This window comes from Scleropages formosus, chromosome 5 (assembly GCF_900964775.1).
Source record: "Scleropages formosus chromosome 5, fSclFor1.1, whole genome shotgun sequence".
In the NCBI taxonomy this organism is placed as follows: Eukaryota; Metazoa; Chordata; class Actinopteri; order Osteoglossiformes; family Osteoglossidae; genus Scleropages; species Scleropages formosus.
Genome location: NC_041810.1, coordinates 27,758,754 through 27,764,753, shown reverse-complemented (window position 1 = coordinate 27,764,753; position 6,000 = coordinate 27,758,754).

Here is a 6,000-nt window from a genome sequence, read left to right as displayed (position 1 = left end):
TTTGGTTATCTCTGTTGTGACTATTCCCGAGGTGCAGACACACAGATCGACAGACTGATCCATGTTGGTGTGTACACAGAAACACACAGGTTGAGAAATGGACAAGCTCTCCCTTGGTATCCCACATTCCCTCACTCAATCAGTCTCCATCAACTCAACGCTCCATCCATCAACACTCAGAACAGTGATGTGTGGGATTATTACAGCAGTACAACAACAGTGGAGGATGTTACCGTAGTAACGATCACAGCCCATCTCGGGGCCCACAACAGCATTGCCATTACAAAGGCATATTGTGCTCTACACGACAGAATCTTTACCTGTGGTCCCAACTTCATCCGTCCCAGCTCCATACACCCTTAAACGTTGCATTATAATCACAGAGACCGAGCAGTACATGAGCATCTCACTCACACACTTTTTTTTATTATTCAGAAAACCTTCCCAAAATATATTTCATCATTCTACGTTACTTTCCATGGAATTGTATTAAAAAAAGGCTTAATGGAATTTGAGGTCCTCAATAGCATGTCTTGCTTGTACGAGACATGGACGCACTCCTGACAGAGTTGCTCTGAGCGGACAGATTAACAGCTCCAGCCCGCCGCCGGGATTATTGTGTGGGGAAGAGACGTTTCAGTGTCGCGTGTCAGGAGGAACCAAATGAGTTTGGAAGAAAACGGAGCAGGGAGGTGTTTGTCAGAGCGCCAGATGACACCTGTAATTCCTCATGCTAATCAGGAAGAAACATGTCCTCGGCAGGACAAGTAATTAAATTCTCCTTTTTTCCTCAAAGTCCCTTTCAGCTCAAAAAAAAAAAAAAAAAAAACAGAACTGCACGTTAAAGCAAACACACACCGGGACCTGTTACTGTCCTGGCATACAAAGCCCAAATATTAGGCCGTGACTAATAAAAAAAAATTAAATTAGGACAGCTATTAAAGAGAGACGGCTGACGTCCGTTAGATCTTTATTCCATAATATAATCAACAAACAAACTTTGCCAACTCTGCTTCCTGCTCTGTTTAAACGGTTCGGCTTCTCTGCTGATTCACGGTTCATTTTTTGCCGTTATTGGTGCAGCCTTCGCAGCACTCTTCCACGGATATTTATGAAATTAGCCGTCAAACTCAATTTACGCAATCTCCACCGGCTTTAAAATCTATGGAGTTTGTGGAAAACTCCTGACTGCGGGAGTTTTAATAAAACTTTATTGCTTCTAACAGATTCCTTTATTATGCAAATCTGCCCTCGCTGAAGTTTACGGTCGATTGATTCGGACGAGGTTCATGCCAGATTTACGCACGAGGGGCGTTTAAAACATGAGGGATTTTGCCCTGGTTAGCTGAAGAGAAAAAAAAAAAAAACTGTTTAAAACCATTTCGTTCTTATGCGCTCTGAACAATGTTGTTTATTATTTATCCCACAAAGAACTGATTTCTGGCCCAGATGAGGATCCTCTTCCAAGTTCCTTATCTACAGAGCGCATGGGAGCTGATGGCACAGCCACCGTTTCTTTCTGAGCATCAACGTGGAGCGCACCCCAGGGAGGTACGTGAGCCATTAACTCCATTCAGGGTGGGTGGGACCCCGTGAGTGTTATGTGTGCGTGAGTTCTTCATTAACCTTGTGGGGACATTTGAGGAAGGCATCTCCACGAAGAGAGCCGGCAGAAAAACTGGCCCTGAGGGAGGCGTCCCCAAAAGACCAATTTTATATGCTATTTGAGTGAACGTAAAAAAAAGCCAAAACGCTTTGTTTCTTTAATACTGTGTGCTGTCGTCGAGTTGTCAGGTTGGGGTTACGAGTCGTTTGTTCTAATAAAGCGGAAATCCTCACAATGCTGTGAAAGCTTGAGTGTATGTGTCTGAACATTACATGTGCTGAACCCAAGAGACATGGAGACGAGGGAGGGACGCTTCAGTGATTGCTGTGTGTGGGCTGCAGTACAAATCCACTGGCAACGCAAATGGTAGAACGCACTGGAAAGACAAGCAGCATCATGGAGAAAAAGTATTTTTTTTTTCCAATTGACTTAATGGGGTTACTGTGATGGAAATCTGGCCAGATCGCGATGGGTTTGGCGCAGTCGTCAATCACAATTTTTCCAATTAAAATCTACATGCAGTCGAAAAGGCCCGATAATCTGAGTAAAGACCAGATTAACCTAAATACTGCTGTTCACGTTTGCTTAGACTGATTCGCCTCTTATAAACCTGAAAAAATTCCTTCCATGACTATTCCGTGGTAAAGTAGGGGGTGGAGCCATCTGAGGTTCAGGTGAGCAAACTAGCACAGAGCGGGTGTGTCGCGGTTCGATGGAGACTCAATGCAGCACAGAGGCCATCGAAGACATGATCCACGGAAGCCCCTTAGAGGACCGCTGAGCCGTCCAGGAGGTGAGGTTCCAAATTGCAGGCGAAGACGTGGTCTTTCATGTGCGCAACCCTCGGGCGACCATTGATACAGCTGTCAGCTGTGACGGAGCGTGGCCGCGCAGAAACAATGTTATCTCAAAGGCAGCACACGTGTGCTCTTCGACGCGTGGTTCACGGTGCAAACCTGGAGCGGTCCGCTTCGCTCCTCTGCCATTTTATATGTGCAATATAAACTGGGTGTTTAAAAAAAAAATAAAAAAAAAACAAAAAACATACAGTACCCCATTAAAAGTTTTTTTCCTCCAGTTCTTTCTCATGACGCCAAACACTTCTCTACCTTTGAGCCGGTTTGAGCTGGTTTACACCACAGCATGAAGGAAAAATAGCAGATACACTGGCTTATGAACATAACTGGGACAGTTAATCTCATTTCATACATAACTCCAAATTCACAGTCAGTGAAAGGTTAAGAGAGGCATCCTTTCATTTGTTCGCTTCTTAGGCCCTGTATAAATCTCAGATTTAGATATAAAAATACTTGACTAACTTTGAGCTTCGTTAAAATTGAAAATAACTGAAAATGAAATGTTCACCTGTGAAACTCCTATTCGATACAGACTGTTGACCAGTTAATCCAACATACATGCAACGTTCCTCATCTTGTTACTGATTAATGACTGATACACACTTTAGACAAACTATAAACACTGTGGAACTGAACTGGATTAAGCTTGTCCCGCACACTTGTTCTGCTTGGGGTTTTTTACTGCCATCTACTAGCTCGGCAGGTAAGAACAGGTCATGTCTGCTGTGCTACAGAGAGAAGTTTTAGAAAATAAAAATGAAAGAAAAAATCAGTTAATTAAACTGGAAAAATGGGCATGGTTTTAACATTTAACACATTGGAAAGTGGATGTGGATGGGAGGAGGTGAACAGCCTACCATGTACCATTTCACAACAAGACTTTATATTTTAAGTACAGGGCACTGGGATGTTTGTGGCTTTGACTGGGATGCTTTGTGGATTTCAATCACTTCCCACTGCTATACTTTAATTAATCTGCACCCAAAATCCCCAAACACTACATCTGTATTCATAGCCATCTAAACACACTTGCAGTTTCATCCATTTATACAGCTGGAGCCATTCACTCTGAGTGCCTTATTCAAGAGTACTTGCTTGAGAATCCTTAACCGCATATCATTGCTGTATCACCGTACAAAAGCTACTTGTTGTGCAGCTCTGCACTATACTAGATACTTTGTTGGGAAGGGAGCCATGCAAAAATCAAAGGAAGTGGCTAGGGAAGTAGAGCCCATCGATAAGTGGAATCCTTAACCATCTTTGACCAGAACTCTTCCTGTGGTTGTTGCCATCCTCCCCCCAATGTCTGTATTCCATGTGGAGCCTCCAGGAAGGAAGGAAGGGATGGCATGATAAATAACCGAAATGCCAGGCAAATATTATTAATCATGCTGTCAACACACAGCGAATGGAACTGCCGTCCAAGTTCCATTTGTCAGAAGATGCAGGGTCGAGCATCACTCCTCACCATTCCTGCGTGCCTCCTAACCTGGTTGAGGTCATTCTGCAGGAGAGTGCTGAAGTATGGAGTCACTCAGGGTTAGATGGTGCCCAGGTCATCACTTTCTCCTCAACGCACCCTGGTAGTGTTCTTTCACCTTTAACCCAGCTGTACAACTGTAGTCACACACACACACATTTTCAGAACCGCTTGTCCCTTACGGGGTCACGGGGAACCGGAGCCTACCCGGTAACACAGGGCGTAAGGCCAGAGGGGGAGGGGACACACCCAGGACGGGACGCCAGTCCGTCACAAGGCACCCCAAGCGGGACTCGAACCCCAGACCCACCGGAGAGCAGGACTGTGGTCCAACCCACTGCGCCACCGCACCCCTCCCACAACTGTAGTCAGAAAATTAATATTTAACCTGAATTTAAGTATTGTATCCGTTTCCACCCCAGGTCCCAATGTACTCTTGTAGTACATGGGTTCAAATCCCAGCTTTAATTGCAGTACCCTTAATTAAGGTACTTAGCTTAAAGTACACACACACACACACACACACACACACACACACACACACACACACACACACACACACACACACACACAATTGTCTGAAACCGCTTGTCCCAAGCAGGGTTGTGGCAAGCCGGAGCTTTACCCAGTAACACAGGTTATAAGGCTGGAGATGGAGGGGACACAGCCAGGATGGGACGCCAGTCCATCGCAAGGCACCCCAAACAGTACTCGAACCCCAGACCCACCAGAGAGCAGGCACAGGACAAACCCACTGCACCCCCATGCCCTTGTAGCCTAGAGTAATAGAGTCAAATTTAACATGCAGTATAAATGCACTCGCACACACACACACACACACACTATCTAAACCACTTGTCCCATACAGGGTCGCGGGGAACCGGAGCCAAACAGGGCATAAGGCTGGAGGGGGAGGGGACACACCCAGTATGGGACGCCAGTTCGTCGCAAGGCACCCCAAGCAGGATTCAAACCCCAGATCCACCAGAGAGCAGACACAGGACAAACCCACTGCACCCCCACATCCTTGTAGCCTGGAGTAATAGAGTCAAATTTAGCATGCAGTATAAATGGAAAATAACTAACTAGTTGTACAAACTAAACGTTTTAAGTCACCTTGGAGAAAAGTGTCAGAAAAATGAATAAATGTGATGATTCCTAAAGCTCAAACAGAACTAAATAAGCATTAAACCTCACTGGGATTAATCAATCCCTTAATTTTCAAGAAGACAAGAATCATTAAGTCAAATTGCTTTAACTGTGGAAGTTATGATCATTGTCTTATTAGCAGGAAGTGTGTTACGGAACATCTTTACGCATCTTTTCACTGTTCCAGGTGTTACTCAGATCACCAGTTCCCCACCATCCTACCATACCTACCCACCATACTGGAATCCATATGAAGACATTCCTTAGACGGTGGACAGGAAAGGTCAACATTCTTAAGAAATCCCACTATGGTACCAGTACCCAAACCTGCTTTTACCAAAATTACATTGCTCTTTGCATCAATTACATCTGCTTCTCTAGTGAAAGAACTTCAGTTCAATGGCCCTCTGGGATTGATTTCCAACCTTCAACCCCTCCCCCCTCTCCAGCATCCCTGGGGAATAGTGGCACACTGAGTATTTGTGCCTATGCAGCTGGACCAAAGGTCCAGCAAACAGCATTTTCTGACTCTAATTTATCTTCCTGCCTGAGAACCAGACTCCTAGAGACTTGATAAATATGCAAAAAGGATAAAATTGGCTGATATTCTTAACCCAAAAGCTTGTCCAAAGTTCCCACCTCCTAGAATTCATCATCGCACCTCACTGCAGGCAGACTTGTTAACAGGGTTCCCTGTAGAAGGTGGCAATGACAAAACTGAGCAGTGAATAAATGGGGGCCGACTAGCACACGTCTGGTCTGGAAGTGAGCTGTGAGATAGCTGAAGGGAGTAATTAATTGTAAAAATAAGACAAGCAATGCAGAACCCATAACTTCATCTTCAACCTAAACTTTCATCTGCAACCTAAATCCCATACGATGAAATAGCAGCTTAGTAGCTCCATATT